Raw genomic sequence first — 18,774 nt, 5'->3', positions numbered from 1 at the left:
ACACTTCAGTTGGCTACCCACTGGTGTACTTCATAACTACAGCAATGAAAACTGAGAATTTGCTGTTTTCCGAGAGTATGTGAAGAATCAACCCTTACCTAAACTGATTGCCTGGAAAACTCTGATGTTTCAGGTAAAGGTCCACTTGTAAATGTGCTCTTTTCTGTTGCAGGTATACCTGTCACATGAAAAAAATAAATAAAATAAATTCTGCCATACTCCATAGTCTCTTTAGATAAGATGCTTATCAAGAACATGCACACATAGAAAGCAGGCAGAAGAAATCATCAGGAAATGCACTCCACTTCTGTTTTTTTAAGCTGAAACATGCACTCTACTGTATATTCTTCATGTGGCAAGTAGCTGTTTCAGGTACTTTCCATCAACAGACTCACAGACTCCTGTCTGCAAAGGAGCTTGATATATCTTCTCTGGTAAGTAGAAGAGATAGCGAAGAAGTTAAGGAGTATGAGGAAAAGGCCAATAATGAGAGAAAGAAAGGAGAAAGAGTTTCACAGAGCATGTCGGGGAGCACTGAAGGGCAGCGGCTCTGCAAGGGAAGGTGAGCTGGGAACGCACGCAGTAATAAATAAGGCTGGCATGAGCAACTTCACCAACAAGAGCCAGATTTAAAGTAGCAAGTCCAGGTCAGGGCCAGAGATGATGGCCAGGGTCAGACACAGTCCCAATCACAAGCAAGTTTGTAGCGATCAGGCAGGACTGTTCCTGGCCAGGAAACTAAAACAGTTCTGAATCTACCCTAGATGATCTAAAGGTCTGCTTATGAAAGAAGAAGTGCATTTCCCCTTCTGCTGACCAGAAGACAGAAATTCATTACCTTAGAGAAGAGACTGGCCACTCTAACATATGCTGCCAATATGCACAAAGCAGAACACTGCTATCACACTGAGAGCAATGCTAACACTCCAGGGAAAATGCAGTTCCTGTAACAGGTGAAAATCCATGTATCAAGCACAGGAAGATCTGGGCTATCACTTTCATGCGATTCTGGTTTCCTGTCTCTGGAGCCAGCCTCAACATCCTGTCTTTTTCATAAAAATCCTAAATTTGTAAAAGCCAAGATTTTCAGGGTCTTGGTTCAAAACCTATGTAGATAGTTATTAGCTGGGAAAAAAAATGTAGATGTAAAAGCCAAACTAAAGTTCAAGATCTCATCCTGGAACAGAAGGTTAAATTAAATAGGGGTCACATAAAAATTCTGATAACTGATTTTGTTTCTTTGCTGACACAGACAGTTTAGAAAGAAAAAAGCATGTAAAAGACAGTATTTGAAATACATACCCAAGAAGTATTCTTACTGTACAGATGATCTGAAATCAAAGAATAGCAAAAAAAGAAAAAGAAAAAAACTCTTTAAGACATTATTAATGCTACCTAATCACACTCACCCATACATGTCAACAATTCCATTACAAATACTTAATAATGACAAATAAAATTAGTTTCTTCTATACTTAATTCCATACACATATTTGAGGCTGCCCCAAGCCCTTCACGAAACTTAATGGCATCTTTTAGCCCGTTCCCATTCAATTTATTAAAAATTGGAGAGCTTAAATGTTAAAATCTGTATTAATGATACATTAAGACTGCAGAGTTATATGAAATAAATCAGGAATACGTATTTCTCAAATATACATTCCAATGACCTTGACATTACATTACTTTTTACTGTGTGATACAACTTTACCTTTACAAATACATTACTATTGTAAGAATCATACATTCTGAACTTTCTAGCTTTCAAAGGCAATCTGAGTCCTTACCATTGCATTAATACAGACTTTAGACTCCTTTAATTATTCTCTTCTTTAGACCAGAATGAAGGAAAATATCTTGACCTACGTTTGAAGAGACAAAGCAGCCTGAGAGAGGGAGCTTTTGCTGCAGGCTTTTACATGGCTTCTGGTTTTAAAGGACAGTTAAAATACAGTCAAAGTAAACTCAAGAGAGTCATTGTTATAGAAGCAGAGGCTAGAGAAGAACCACTCAGCTTGATATCAGCAAAGATAAAATGCAACTAGAGCTGGACAGGACATTGAATATGTAGGCAAATAGGAACATCCGGAAGGAGAAAAAAAACTATACGAGAACTAATGAGATTGCCACACATTATTTTTCTAGGCAGTAAGTATCATAGGTAAAAAGTCTGAACTGCAGCAAAAGGAGCAGAAACTGTCTGCACAAGTCATGACTGCTGGAATGCTGACAGTAAAATTTTGCTAGAGGCATTTCTGTAATTTAGTTTGCTCTACTTTGGGAAGAAGGGGGTGGCGGGGGGGGACACACACAAAAATGGAGGGATATTTTATCTCTGCACTGAAAATGCATTCAACTTTCTAAACAGGCATATACTTTAGCCCTAGCATTCTTCACAAGAAAGTTGCATATAAGAGAAATTATAGAATCTGACAGCACTGACAGCTGCCTGTCTCATTAATTGCCTTTCTTTTCTTGGTACCCATTCTCCATATTTGAACAGTTCCTATCGTCCTTTTCATCCCCCCCCCCCCCCCCCCCCTTGTTAAAATGTATTTCCCTAAATTACTTATTTTTCTACAACTATTATCATTTTGCCAGCCAACATGGTTTGTTATTGCTCTTTGTGTTACAAAGAAACACTTCCCTTGTTGATGCAGAGTCAACCCCAGAGCTAATGACTTTATTGGTGAAATAAGGATGATTAATGCTGACTAGAAGATAAAATGTTTACGTCTCACTCTCCTGAAATCATATGGGGCTTTATGTGGATAAAGAGGTAATATTTCAATGGAAACAAACCCATAATTTCTAAATCCAGATGGCTTGTAAGTATTACATGCATTTATACGTGAGACAAAGTGTCGGGGTTTTTTGTTTTGTTTTGTTTTGGTGGGGGGTTTTTTTGAGTTCTTCATAAAGCAAGGACACAATCTAACAACTTTTCTAGAAGACAAGTTTTTCAATAATGTAATACTGGATACAGTGTACAGTTCAAGTTTATTATCCACATGGGATCCATAACCTATGAATACAGTACTGTTAAATAATGTCATTCTTCTCATAAAGTATATATTTTCCAGCTGGGTGCAAGTTAAAATAGTTTGATATTTATGTTCTTGTGAGACTAAAGTGCAGATGGACTTAAAATTTGTCATGGAGCCCAGAAAAAAAGGAAGTCTCCAGGTGGCTTTTTTCTACCACAGCAGTCATGTACAATTCAATGTGTGCCCCAGATCATTTAGTTCTTCTAAAAACAGTGTCAGCAAAATTTCTGGGTCTCTTTCATGAATATTTTAGAAATTTTAATCAGGCTGAAACATGAATGTTCTTTAGCAAGAGAGCTGCATCTCACCACTGAAGGATTAGCAAGTGAAAAGAACAGCACGGATCTGTAGATAAACAGATTCTAGCCATAATTTTATTGCATACACAACTGGATCAACATTTTACTAATGGAGTTAAATTTCAAGCATTCAAGGAGCCCTAAAGTCCAGACATTTTGGGAACTCACACAGCAAATGTACACATTGCTGACATCTCAAGTGATCTGCTGATGGTAGAGCTCAACAACACTGTCAGAGATCTGCTCTACAATATCATTGCCTGAAGGATGCCTTTCATTTTCAACAACTCTGAGAGCTATCTCAGAGAATTCCTGGAGTCTCTGAAAAATAAGAGATTTCACAAAAATGAAATCCCTGTAATTTAGAAAAATAATTTTATAAAGGTTTACTTAAAAAACAACTGTTACACCTCATGTGTTTAACATAAACTTGCTGCTAAGGATGCAGACAAGTCAATGAGCATACAAGTAGTAGGGCTTATGCATAGGGCATAATGTATGATATGTACAATGCTACCAGACCAGTATAATATTCTATTTCTTATCACTGTATGGCAGTTACTAATGTCAGTAACAGCAGCATTATTAAAAAATATTGCTGTGGAACACAGAATCTTATGGTTCCTATTTTTTAACTAAACAAAAGCTCTTTTCCTCAGTGTCTTTTTAAAGTCAAATTTTGAATATACACTATGCTGTCCTTTCCCACTCAATTATCTAAATACAGGAGCTCAGACAGAATTTTTTTCTTGAAAAGACTACACATAAAAAGTTGGGTTTTTTTTCTTTTATGAAAGAATTTTCCTAATGTGACAAATATGAAGAAAATGGACACTACTTATCCATTAGTAAAATGGAAAACAGATATTTCAGGCATTTTTTTTTTCAGTTTGTGCATCTCTCTCATATGAAACTAACCAGAAAACCAAAGCAGTCACATGCTAATGGTATGTTTACATTATGAATAACAAATTCAATAACAATGCCTGTAAAAAGACTGGTCCCCAGATTTCATATTTCACCAGTCTCATTTTATGATTTGTTTTCATTTTTTTAAAAAAAACAACAGCAAATCCCCAAAACTGCAAGGAGACTTACAGCACTTCTGCATCAGGCTCTTCACAAACATTACAGAAACACAGTCTCCAGGGCAGAGAGCTTATAGTCAAATGCTGTGCTCCTAGAGGGTTTAGGCACACACACTGTAAGCAGACCAACTGCTGTCAAGCCTGGCAAAGAAAGTACTTATTCAGATGTAAATGGATTTGATTACAGTTTCACTGGACTAATTTTAAGCCACTTAAAATTAAAATTATCTGCATGTAAAAGTGGAGAAATTCTGGGCCAACACAACCCCAGCTTCACACCATCTTTGCAGATGTGGATGTTTCCAGAGTCACCCGTAACAGAACAGCTTTGGCATGAGGTGCTGCAGCCTGTATGTGCAGGAGGACATGAGGCGCTCTGTTCCCAGGGCCTTCATGGTTTAGTTACCTACAGGGTATATTTGGTTATCCTACAAGGCAGGATACATCATTTATGCCAAAACCCTTAGACAAATGCCAAATCAGTCTCCATCCCAGTCTGTCTGGATAACGTACACTAAAACCCAAACAATCCTCACAGAACAAGCCTTCTGCACAGCTGAGACCTATGTGAGGAATGATGTTGTCAAAGCGGCATCGTCCCTGTGTGCTGGGGCTCCCCTCCCGCCCGGGTGGGTAGGCACAGCGGGCCTTGCCAGCCAATCAGAAGAGACGTGGGTCGTAGCGGGGAACAAAATGGCCACCCACTGCCACAAAATGGCTGACCCATGTGTCAGCAAGGGAAGGTCCTTCCAGATCTAATAAACTCTGGGTAAGCTGGTAGGGATTTTTTCATTTAAAAATCTGCAGCTCATTGACTGCCACTTTGGACTATGCCCCTAATAGGGCAAAGATTGGCCACACAAATTCAGGACTAGGAGTACATAACAAAAATCACCACATTCACCTGAAAATACTGCATATTAACGCCTTAGCTCACTTTCTCTTTTAAAAGCTTTACTCCTGTTACATAAGCCAGACTTTTATTTAAAAGTTCTTCAGATAAATGCTCTGGTGTATTCTCCCTGCCATAAGGTAGCTATACATCTCAGCTTGTAAACAACTTGGGCAACATGATGCCTCAAGGAAAGACATACAAACAGAATTATAAATCTTTCCTTATTAGTATTTTTCCTATTAGACTCCTTGTTGGAAAAGTGTTATTAAATTAAACTTAGCAGAGAAACCAAGGAAATTATTTCTAAGTATTCTGTAGTAAGTTTGTGGGAATCCCAACATTATTTTATTTTTCCAACAAATAAAATAGGGCCTGTAGCAATAAATAAATAAAACAGGCACTGTGGTAGCATCTCCCTAGCACAACTGACAAGTTTTAGGAGACACGCTTCAAGTGCAGCTGCCCCAGAGCAATACTGCCGCTGCTCTGTATTGTTTGGGAAGGCAAGGAAAGGCCAGAAGAGAAGTTCCAAGATAAGTTTAGCATTACAAATCTCAATCCTGATATTAAATGCTTCTTGGATGATTTTTAAGGTTTGTTTTGAATACCAAAATTAATGCCAATGTCTGAAATTACATCCCCATGCACTCTAAACCACAGTCCTCTAATTTTGAAAGAATTCTGAATCCTGGCAGGAACACTGGGTCCACTGTGGTTGTTAACACACTGCAGAAAACTTATCAATTTAATGTAAAATATTTTTCCTCCATGAAAGCAAACACAGAGCAGGAGTTACAGGAAAAATACCATGGATTGGCAGGAAAAAATACCAAGAAGCAGACTGGGAACCTTTGCATGCAAAAATTAGTTCGCTCATCCAAGCTGTTTTAACTCAAACCTATACAGTCACTGCACTGAGTCATGCACCAGACAATTTTTCTGTTCAGAAGTGGAGACAAAGTATCAAGAGTAATGTAGGCTTTTTACTTCTCCCCCACCCCCTGCCCCCCCCCAAAAAGGGGACACACATACCAAAATATTGGAGAGATTTCAAAAAAGAACAGGTAAAAATCATTAAAGACTCAGAAAGGAACTAATTTCTACAAAATGTAAAATACCTAGCAGTTTGTAGTCTAGGTAATGGATGAGAAGATAAATAGCTGACAGTTGACATGTACTGGACAGATTTAAGCAACAATGATAACGTACTTAGAAGCTGCAGTATAAGAATTAAGAAAATATATTTGAAAATATAAGATTTAAATTGGATGCATAACTGTGAGGTGGGAAGTCATGGAAAATCTATGAGACTGTGGATATTATTTCATGATCAGAATAGGCCCACTATTCCCTCTACCCCCAATCCCCAAAGAAACATTCATTCTATGCAAGCAGACCAGAGAGCACTATTATGTCTACCACCTCCTGTTATCACTGTCCTGTTGTAGAGGCTGGGGAGGCTGCTCTGCCAGGGCTCACAGGCACATACTTTTTCTCCCTTCCCAGCACCTCACTTATCTTGTGGTGATACACAATTAATTTCTTGAGTGAGCTCACAAAAGTCAATTTGCCGTCACTTTGATTAGTAATCACAAAAAAATGTGTCATCTTAAACTCAGGAGGTAAGAAGTCTTTGTCCTGCTGTATTAAAAGACAGAATACAGAATTTATGATTGCCTTTCTTGACAAGAAGAACACATCAGGCTTAACTGAGGGAAGAGTATAAGCAGCTACTCAAGTTATAAATTAAACTAATTCAGAAACAATATCCTACATCACTGCATATACCGGAAAAGGTCCTCTGTTAAAGCAATGGCAGCATAACAACTACACTGGGACTAATGATGAAACTATTCAACGAGGAAGGTGAAAGGTGGGAAAATGCCTCACTGAGACAGGAAAGTGAAACTGCAGTGGCATTTCAGTTCTCAAATCTCTTCCCACAGCAATATTCATGGAAAAACATAGAAGAGAGAGAAAAAATAATAGTGTCCCCACCATCATCTAGAAGGTGCACACCAAAACCTTGTCTCTTCCAGTCAGGTAGCTTCAGTAATGAAGCAAATCAAACTAGATGCCTTTGTGACCAAGGAAACATTCCTCTGAAGGGGGAGGGTGGTGGGGTTTCTCTGTTTCTAAATAAAAGCCAGTTACCATTAAACATTGTTGGAAGCAGCACTACGGCATCACGTGGATAAGGTAAAATTTGTGATTGTTTGGCATAAAGAGTCAGGGATGGAGACAAAGCAAAGACAAGTTAGGTACCCACACATTTAGCCACAAGAATGTGGGTAAATCAGTTCAAGGCTCACAAGAGTAGTCTCTAGGCAAAACCCAAGAAACAAAAAACCCCAACCCTTGTTAAAATTTCTTACTCATGTTAGTACTTCAAGTTGCACACGAAGAGTCAACCTGCTTGTAAATGACATTTTCAATAAAAACCATTGAAAGTCTCTATGAAAGATTATCCTAACAAGCATTCATACTGAATCAGCTTGAGATTTTAGATGTACATTCCCAAACTGCAGTTGCAGTGTGAGCAATATGACTCCCCAACATCTAAATGAAAAGAATTGTTTGTTTCAGATAGATATAAAAGAAAGGATTTAATTGATTTTACAGTTTTCATGGTCACATTTAACAACCAGAGCAAACCAATAAAGAGGACAATCTCGTCAACCATTCTGTCCTTATTATATGATCTAATCCCTCTTTCTGCTGAGACAAGAAATGAAAACAGTGCACTAGAAGGCCTCCACAAACTGTTCAAAGCAAGCTGAAAATATTTAATTTCTTCTTTTTTTTTTTTTTTTTTTGTAAGCTTATGTATCTGGGCGCAACACAGATTAAGAAAGAGGTATAAATAAAAATGCAAGTTACATTTTATTTCACAGTGCTACTCTTTACCACTTAACCTATATTTTATTCACAAAAGTGGAAGTTTATGGGAAGAGAGAAAGCTAAATAAAACTCACCAGCAACAACAACAGAACAAATTAATGATTTGTATGTGTTTTACTCAGCATTGCTTGATGTATGCTTTTCATTGACTCTAAATGTCAGGATTTTAACTCTGGTTCCAGCAGCTCACCACTGTAGGGCTGTAAAGTCCTACTGAACAAGGATTCTTCAGAGCTGATTTAGCTATGGCTTTTTCTGTTCAGTTATGGGATGTCATGTTCATGCTTTAGTAGAACTCCTCCAGGTTAAAAATTACTCATATTATTGTTATCTTCATTAATTATGCTATTTGAAATGCCTTTATTCCTTCAATTTTTCCTTCTAAAAGCCCCATTACAAGTGCTTGTTACTCTGACCTGTAGCACTTGTCATAATCACTCCCTAAAAACTTCTTGCCAAGCTTCTTTCACAAGATTCATAAATTTCCTACAACCTACCGACTCTGTGCACATAATTGCAAACTAAACAGTACAATACGGATGCATCTGAACACAAATATAACAATCTGAAAAAGAGTATTGTGTTTCACTTTGGCTTAGTTTTGACTTCATGCGCTTCATAAAAAACATCTGGAAAGACGATGCCTCCTTCCCCCCACCATGACCCAGCTGCTTACTCAGAAATAAACCTGAGAAAGTATCAAGAAATGCTCTGTTCTCACTTCAGAGTTTTAGACCGTATTCACACTCTCTCTTTCCAGGAGAAAAGCAATTTATTTCTGTTACTGTTAGTAATGAAATCTCTTCCACAGTCAGGGTGAGAAGTGTAGTCCAAAGACAAGAAGATGAAGGAAGCAAGCAGTCAAGCTCAGTTCTTGATGCAGAGGAAAAGAGATTTGTTTATATGAGATACTAAATGCTGTCATCTCCTTCTGATAGTGCTCTTGCAAACCCAATGGAGACAAAGCACAGAAAGAGGTTCCTTGCAGAACACTCTGACAGCAGGTAAAGGCAGCCTGCAGTGCTGTTTCCAGTAGTAGACCATAGGAACTGCATTCACAAGACTGAAAAAGTAGTAATGCAGTAGACCAAAGCTGTTTCAGACTACTTTAAAATGTAAAAGGTGTCAGCAATCCCGAATACTTAAATCTTTTAAATAACAGCTGTTTTTCTAAGTCTGTCTGTGCCAATCCTGAGGCTACAAACCTGTCCCTTGACTAAAGTATGTTAATTCTTGCCTCTAGTCTGTATGGTAAGGCTTATCTTTGTTAAGCTTATTACTTCGGAAAAGGGCTGTAGTTTTCTGACTTATCTAGTAGAAGAGGAAATAAGTTATCTGAACTTTCTCAGCAGCTTCTCTTTCCAAATGCCCTTTAATGTCTTACTCTTTAAAGTAAATTTTATTTAGAAGATCCACTGCTAAGTGCAAAGCAACTCTACTGGCTCTGCAGTTATGTGTTGACAATAATAATTTCAAAGATACATATAAGGAAAACCCCACAATTTACTGTATCTGAAAACTATGTATGTTCACGTGCATTTGAATGGAGTAATAAAAAGGAAAAGAAAAACATCTCAACAGTTGATATGTTTTCCTCAAGTCTCTGCACACCCAAAAGAATCTTTGCACTTGGGAAAATAGGTGGATGCAAGGAGTGTTTAGAGTTCAGAAGGTTTTAGAGAATGCAACTGTCCCTTTTAACTTCAGAGCACTTTCATTCAATCTTGTTCTTAAATTTTACAGATTTTTTAAAAATCTAAACCTGAAACTTAACAACTCCATAACTGTTCCCAGAAGTCCCACTACCAAAGCTATTTTTCTTCTCTAAAAGAAGAAAGAAATATTTTGCTTAAGTCTTTCTGTGTGGAGGGTGAGTTTGAGGGTGGGGTTTTTTTTGCCTTACTGCTCTTCACAGTAGGGAAATTACATCTTTCTGCAGTATCAGTTATAGACGAGTATACTGATGTCAGACTGTTCTCACATACAAGATATAGGATTTTTATTCATTCTACTTAATGTAGTATCAGCATTTTCAAAACTGTAACAACTTATTTATTATGCTTTCTTATTAACATACCTGCTCCCAATTAATCATCTAGCACCTGTAAATCAGGGTTGAACCAATCTGAATTATGGATATGTACTGATTATAATGCACAGAAAGTGTAGGAATCTTATATAAATCCTCAAAAATAGATATTGAAGAAGTCTGGAAAATTACAGTGCAACCAGAAGAATCTCAATTTTGACAGAAGTATTTTTCAGTATAAATATATCATCTCAGGTCCATTTTTATATAGATTCATTATTTGTTAGATCCTCTAGTGTATGGACCAGTGAATCTTTGAGGTACATAAGCAAGAATATGTCAAACAGAGAAGAGAATTTCTGTCTTTCTTAACTCACTTCCATTTGTCTTTCTCCTTAACCTTTTGCAATCACTTGAAAACAGAGACGTGCAGACATTTACAGCAATATCCTGTTCTATGAGGTCCCATAGTAAGTATATCTAACAGCACAGGTTCAACCATACGTGTCTCACATTTTATTTACTTCCCTATTTTAGTGGTTTCTGTAAGGCCTGTTGCTTACACACTGAAATAATGTCACCTATTTGAGCCTCTTGGGCATAAGACTTCATTGAAAATAACATGTCTAACTCCAGTGCTCCTACTGATCTGTGGAAGAACAAAAACAGAAGAAAAAAGAAAAATAAAGTATCGCCTATGCCCATCTTTTTTTTTTTTTTTTAATCCTTTCCTACACAGTAGTCCCAGTGGGAGATTCTTGTACTTAGGAGAGAGCAAAGGCAGACCCCAATCACTGCTATGAACACTCTCAAGCCTTCTCATTCTCTCCTTAAATCCCCAGCGGAGAGACAAAAAGACTATTTAGGTGTAAAACAGGAAAAATTAATAAATTTGTATATATTATTTCAGAATATACCATTCTGAAGATTTCCATACCAAGATTTTACCTTCTCACCATAGGTCAGAAGTTATGTCCTCATGTTTAACTGTAGTGGCAGCAAAAGTGGATCAGATTATGTACCTTTTACATAAATCAACACTAAGATATCTATATCTCACTCCTAATACAAGCGTGGTCAACAATGAATATGCCTTCTCTGTATCATTAATTTTTTGGTTAATGTGAGTCTTAGGTACATTTTGCTATGTGTATTCACTATCCTAGTCAGGTTATAAATCTTTTCTCTGTGCACCAAATATCTCAAAGTACTGTTTCAGCCTTTCAGCACTTGCCTTCTTCGTTGACTTTTGTCTTTAAGGTCTGTCTTCATACTAATGCTTCATTCAGTTCATTTTTCTACTGCTTAGATTTCATCCTATGCATCTTGGACTAGCCTGTCTTAGTCTTTGTACTCAGCTTTTGTGAATTGCTTAGGTCAGCTCAGGGTCTGTCCATGTGCTTGGGTTGATCTTTGCTTCCCTCAGCAAAGTGGGACCTATCTCACCTCTGCTTCATACACAGTATCAAATTTGAAATCACTCAATCATTTTCAAATTGTTTCATACTGTTAAAATGGACATCCAAGGCTACATACGCCAAGTGTCTGGACTGTTTCTAGCATGCAGGACTCTATAACACACTGAAGTTCCCACATGCTGTTGCCCTCTCAAATGCTTTTTCCTGCCTGTATGCACATAGGCCATAAGAAAATATTTACAATAGCACAAAAGAAGAATGACCCTTTTGTACCACATCACAGTAAAAGAAAGACAAATTTGATATTGCCCAGAAAGCAAGTACTGAACTACAGGGAGAACAAATGCAAGATGCCTATACTTTCAGGAGGCATTCCTATGTTCATAATAATAATGTGATGTAATAATAATAAATATTCATATATTCCTAGTAATCATAACTGCTCCACTGAAACCTTTGTTTTCCTGTATGCATATGAAAAACACTACCTATTAGAAGAACAGAAATAATTTAAACAATATACTTCAATAATACTGTCTTTGATGTGGAAAACTTGACCAGAGGTCCATCTGATGATTGTCTCAGAAAGATGGTAGGCATAACTGAAATAGTCTTGTTTCATGATCCCTCAGTATGAAGCTCCTTGCTGGCTTAGATGCAGCAGTATAATGCAAAAATCCATCATGCTGAAAAAAAATGTGATATGGCATTTCACCAGTCATTCTTGAGGGAGGTAAAAAGTAAGATTAAGGGACCCTAAATATTTTAGGTCTCTATAATGGAGGGTGAGTGAGTAAGCACGGTGATCTTTGCTCTCTAGGGTTAGAGGGGTGACCATCCGCTGTCATCAGCTGTTTTTTTAATAGATGCCACTGTCCCCTGAAATCACATAAGGGTTATTTTAGGTGAATTATACTAATGGAATTATTATTAACATAGTCATAACATTCTTACCAACAAGCTAGCCAGATGCAATTTTTCTATTTGAAAATAACTGACCAATTAAAGAGTTATCCAATTTGAGTGAATCACACCATGGTCCTGGGAATTTCACCCAGACTGCTGCTTTCTGTGCTGCTTCATATATTCCTGCCCGGATGAAGCCATAACAGTTAGGTATGGCTGCAATTCAGAGCTCCTAGAACACAGGCTAAAGCGACAAGGTTATAATAGCCTTAATACATTTCACTGGCTCTATGTAGAAAAGAAGCAGAATCCTATTCTGAAATACATCTAACTCACTGAAAAATATTTAAACTCAAGCAACAGGTCTCTGATTAAAACTCAACATTAAAACCTTTTTTTCCCCATGCCCTCCCCCTGCAATGTATTCCCAAGGACATTTAGTAGCTGTCAGCTATATACAAATACAGAACAGATGGTACCCTAATGTAGACAGATAATGTGCATCTCTGGATCACCTTTTAACACATCCATGAGCACTATGCTGCTTCATTAAATCCAGTTATGTCATTATAATTACAAACTTCTGACTTCTTTTCCCGATTCTCTCTCTCTAGGAGCAAAGAGGTCTATGTAGGATTTCTCTCTGAACTGGGGGGGGGGGGGGGGGGGGGGGGGGGGCAGGGGGAACAGTATTTTGTAGGTATTTAAAATTACTTTGTTATTTTGCATGTTTCATTGCCTGCAGTTTTTAAAGTAAGACTTCATCTCATTTTTATGAGTTACAAAACATGTGGCACAAACAGATACTAGAGCATACCCTTATTGTACCCTGTACATAGCCAGAGTCCTTTGAACTTTCTATTGGACAAGATTTAAAAGTCCAAAAATTTGATTCTGAAAGTCAGAAAAGCCTCCGTTATACTACAGAAAGAGGTTCTAAGAGGACTAGTTGGTTGTGCTGACTTGTATATGCTCGCCCATGGAGACGGGGGTCCAGAAACCCTGGAATTTGGCTGTATTTGCCCACAGTTGGTGATGGTCAGGTCAGAAGGCAGCACCTGTGGACTACAGTCTTCACCTGCTGACATACAATCATGGCAGATGTGGACTGAGGACGCTCTCAAAGTGAAATGAAAAATCAGCACATTAAGAATAGACACAGCTGTATATGGGGAGGGGAGCGAAGCAGGTAGGACTAGAGGACCTACAGAGGTCCCTGCCAAATTATTCTACCACTCTAAACTGGGGTACAAAAGGTTTGTAAACTTTCACTTTTGCTGTTCTTGTATCTGGTGCCAGAAACACTGAGTCTAGCTTAAAGGAATTTTGAAGCAACAGTCAGAATTGAATAAGTACAATTTAATATATTTATGGTTTGTAATACAAATGCTGGAGTGTCATAACCATCCAATTTTCCTAGCACTTAAGATTAGCTGAAAGAGGACCTTTTGAGTGAAGTATATATACCTGTAAGTATTTGCATCTGACTTTCCACAAACACATAATAGGGGATGGAAATGCACAGCTTGCCATCAGTAGGAATTGATGCTTCTCAGCATTTATCAAACAATTACCATTCTGTATTAAAAGGTAAAGAGATATCAGTGTTGCCTTTATAAGATGCTGGCTCATGCATCAGATTCTAAGTTTGAGGGGTTTTTAAACTGAGCGGGAGTATCTTCCCCAATTGACAAGTTACCTGCACTTAACAAGTTTTAAGACTTAAAATTATTCATTTTATATTTATTTCCTTCTTTGAATTAATTTGTTCTAGCCAATAAACAGTATAGATTGGAATGCTAGCACTCAACCCATGCTATGGTAATTCCCTTGATGGGAAAAACAGCTAGAAAGGTCAAAAGCTTCTAGAGATTAATCTAAACAATTTGATTACAGATTTGGGGCAGGGAGAGAGGGAAAAAAAACCCAAAAGTAATGGCCCCATAACATAGCACACGAAAACAGAATGAAGGGGAGAGGAAGCTCTTTGAAAATCCCTCTATCTTTTTTTCCCCTTTATGATTTATAATATGCACTTTTGGTCCACAGTGAAACCCTTGAAAAGCAATTATGTTTATTACTTAGAAAACCAGCTGCATTGGAATGTGGTATCATTACATGCTCTGAATGCTACTGAATGTACATAGTCCTTTCTTATCCATTTAACTTATGACTTATCAATTGTTCTTCTTCTCTAAACCTTTCTTAAATACTGAAGAAACAAACTATTGTTTACTGGAAGGTGCTTTGTTTCCTGCCAAAGAGCACTGAAACAAAAGCTGTTGCCTCCAGCCTTTGCCACTGCTAAGCAGTGTAAGGTGAGCACATGCAGCACAGCCAGAGGTATGGCAGAAAGCATACTTTACCTCCATGCCTCACTAAATAATACATTGGCAAGGCAACCACATAAGAGATTTGGTGTCTTGTAACTACTATCAGACGTGTGTCTATCAAGCTTCATGTTCGTTAGTCAAATGAGACCAATGAATTAGAGAATGTTTAAATTTGTCTTCCTTTAAACAGGCACACAATGAGTGCAGCAGAGTCACAACCGGAAAACTCAACTGAGAAGAACACAGTGGTAAGATAAGCTCAGTACAAATATGCAATTTAATGCTTGGTTGTTTTTTGGGGTGTTTTTTGTTTTGTTTTGGTTTTTTATTTTTTAATAGGCTGTCTAGTGCGGGGCCTGATACTGCTCATGTAATAAATGAGAATGAGGGGATAAAAGGAAAGAAGAAAATAAGCATGTCTTTCCTCAAGTACCATGAATATGAATAATGCGCTTTCTAGTTCTCTCTTATTAGATGAGAAAATGTGTTGATTTTGCTGGTAAGATACAAGAATTAGTGTTCCTGTGTGTTTTACCTCGAAATACTGGAACCTCTTTACATTTACTAGAGTAGGGGTCTGCCATAATTTAGAGTTGAAACAATATTTCTTAAACTCTTATTATTCAGCTATGAATAATTGTGTTAGGATAAAGGTTGGCATGTTAAATGACAGTCCAAGTTAATTATTTCTCAAAATATGACTAGGAATTTGGAAGTGTTTTACATTTTGTAGTAATCAAGAATATTCTAGCTCTTTTCATAAACTTGTCTGAGCTGCTTTTGTTAAGAAGCATCTGAAATGTAAACGAAGAAATGTTACAGATACTTGAGGCTCTGCTTACCTGCAGGAGAAACTGCAAGCTTTTCAAGCAACAGTGTCAGAAGTGTGCACCTAGCATCATGTGCACATTTAAAGAGTCCTTAGAGAAAAAGATTATTTAGTAAAGTGGCCAGTGTATATAACAGTTGGACTAGATGATATTTGTAGATCCCTTCCAACTGAACTATTTTATTCTATTATTCACTTCATTTAGAGGAGAACTTAGGCAGTTACTGGTCCTCTCTTTCATCTCCCTGCCTCCCTTCCCAGCATTGCCATAAACAAAGGGGTCACCTTCTTTTTCTTCTGTAGCCGCCTCTGGATCCTGGGGGTTGTTCTTCAGTGGTTTGGAAAACACATTAGGTTGAATGATATACAGTCTTCATTTGCAACATGTTGGTCCTTCTCTCATATTTTATCCCATGATAGCATATAGATCCTCATGCCAGGTATTCCTGAAGGTGCAGATTAACTGGAACCAGTCAACCAGGGTGGGACAGAAATTCAGCTATCAGAAGCAAGAGCTAGATGAAGTAGCATGGGACATCATGGAAAGGACTTCTCAAATCCTGTCCTCAAAAGATTTTTGTTTTGGGTTCTGTTTTTGGGCTTGGCTGTTGGGTGGGTTTTTTTGGGGTTGTTGGGGTTTTTTTTTGTTTGGTGGTTTGTTTTTTTTGGGGGGGGGAGGGGGGGGGCTTTTTAAATTTTATTCAGAAGGAAATCTAGCTCAATATGCAATGGCAAATGGCAGCTATCTGACAACAGCCTTTCCATTGTCAGGAGAAGACCCAGTACAATATGCATGATTATACCATCCCATGGGGATACAGCTAAATGAAGACAGCAACACTATTCACAAATAGTTCTACAAATGAACTGTATCTTTTTTCTATTTCTATTTACTGGTTTGTTAGTGAACAAATGAAAGAGTTTACATGTAAGAAACTTTTAAGATAGCAAAAACATGATGAAAATGCAGGTAGCCATTTTGGCAAAGGAATACACAGCAGAACTGATACAGTTTTTCTCAACTGCTTTTTTAATTACTTGCTTGAATATATTCACCTAACAATTGAATAAACAGTCTGCAAACAGTAGAAAAGGGCTTATCTCATTTACAATGCAAGAAGAAAAATCCCATTTAAATGATCCTACTGTGAAGACAGATTTATCAACAACTTCAGATTTAAAAAGCAAACCAGCCAACCAACTTAAAATTTACAGGGTATCTGCAATTCGCGAGTTTACAAAATCTACAGGTCTTCCTATAGCTTTTTGCTCAGGAAAAGTATACATTTATCAGATTTATTACATGCAATGAAGCATTACTGCAGGCCTCTCACAAAATCAGTAGGACAGAGATCCAAAAGATCCCAGAGAAGAAACATGAAAAAAGTAAAACCTACAGTCTGATTGCAATGCTTGAATGCTTTACTGTCACTGACCTCATAAAACATATACATTTATGCAAAAGATTTATAGGTAGCATTAACACAGACCTACTTCTGAAGGATATATAGCATTTTAGGTAATTCCTTCACAAAAATTCCACCATCAGTTTCTGCCAGAATGATCGCTCACTAGCTATCAGTTTGATACTACAATCTTCCTCTCTCCAACACATCACTTTTGGCCACAGAAGCACACTTGACCCTCCCAAACCAAGGAAAATGAGAGGGCAATGCTCCCTGCAGTTTTAACCCAGTTGAAACCTTTATCCTACCCCACTGATATTTTTCTTTTAAATATGTTACGTTATATTTTTTATGTGCTGTTATTTGACTGTTACAAGCAGGGGGGTAGTACAATGGGACTGAAAACATGAGTGTAACAGATTAAGCTCTGTCTTGCTACAAGTCACATACGTGGGCAGGCTCTATTCTGCAGCTTTTGGGAAGAGGATAGTCACAGACCCACAGAGGTGAATTTGCTGGCAATTTCAGCAAATTGAATAGCGTAATAACTGTTTATTGTCTCTACGAGAGAATAAATCAAGATAAGATTGGGAGAGAAATTAATAGGCCAGAGGACAAATACAACCAGAGAGCTGAAAGCTAAAAATGGCAAACACAAAAGAAAAAAACCCAAAGATACTTGATAAATACAACAATATCTGTTCTCTCCTTCACTTATAGATGATAATTTACAGATGGCCTGTAAAAGCTAAAAACTACAGTCAGCAGAGCTAGTATGAAATGGTAATAGAGATTTTGGTCAAAGTACAAATCTGTGCTTATTTTATTTATTTTCTTCCTACATTTTCATAAATGCAAAGGCTCTACAAAGCTCAGCAAACAATTAAAGTAACTGAAAATTGTAGCTATTCAGTATTCATCAATTATTTTACCTGAAATAAATTCCCATTAATATTCTACAGTGATTTAAACTACCATAAACAGGTAGGGAAGGAAATTAGAAAACCAGAGATCAGTTTCAGAGGGAGTAATAAAATGTGAAAACCTCAAATGATCTCTAGGACACACCAGATTCTGGTTTGGGGTTTTTGTCCCACCCACCCCACCCCAGAGTTTCAGAGAGAGACTTTCATTAAAATATACCTTTAGGAAGCTGCTTAAAGTCAGGTTTAGAGTACGTTCAAATTTGTTCCTGACATAAATGCAGATGTTACAATGAAATCTCTCTTTCAGGGCAGGAGGGAAGTGCAGCAAATCACCAGCTTTAGAAACCATTGAATCTCTGCACAATTTCACCTATACAGGCCAATTCATGCATGAGAACAAGGCAAATGTGTTTTTCTGTTGTCTAGCACCCATAGGTCCCACACTAGGCAAGAGAAGCTACTCTACCATTCTTAGTTAAATCTATTTTGAGAGCTGTGAAGAAGAAGGAGGTGAACTCCAGACTATTCTTGAATGACAGCATAACACCTACTCTGAAAACCACTGGAACCAGCAAAAGGACCAAAAGCAACGAAGCAAAATTTATGAGAACTGCATAAACACACTCACCTGAACTAGGAAAAGCCTGCTTCTCAATACAAAGTCAATCCTTATATGCAGCATAAATCAGGAGTATTT

Source organism: Falco peregrinus, chromosome 8, assembly GCF_023634155.1.
Source record: "Falco peregrinus isolate bFalPer1 chromosome 8, bFalPer1.pri, whole genome shotgun sequence".
NCBI classification, from domain to species: domain Eukaryota; kingdom Metazoa; phylum Chordata; class Aves; order Falconiformes; family Falconidae; genus Falco; species Falco peregrinus.
This window is presented reverse-complemented; position numbering follows the sequence as displayed.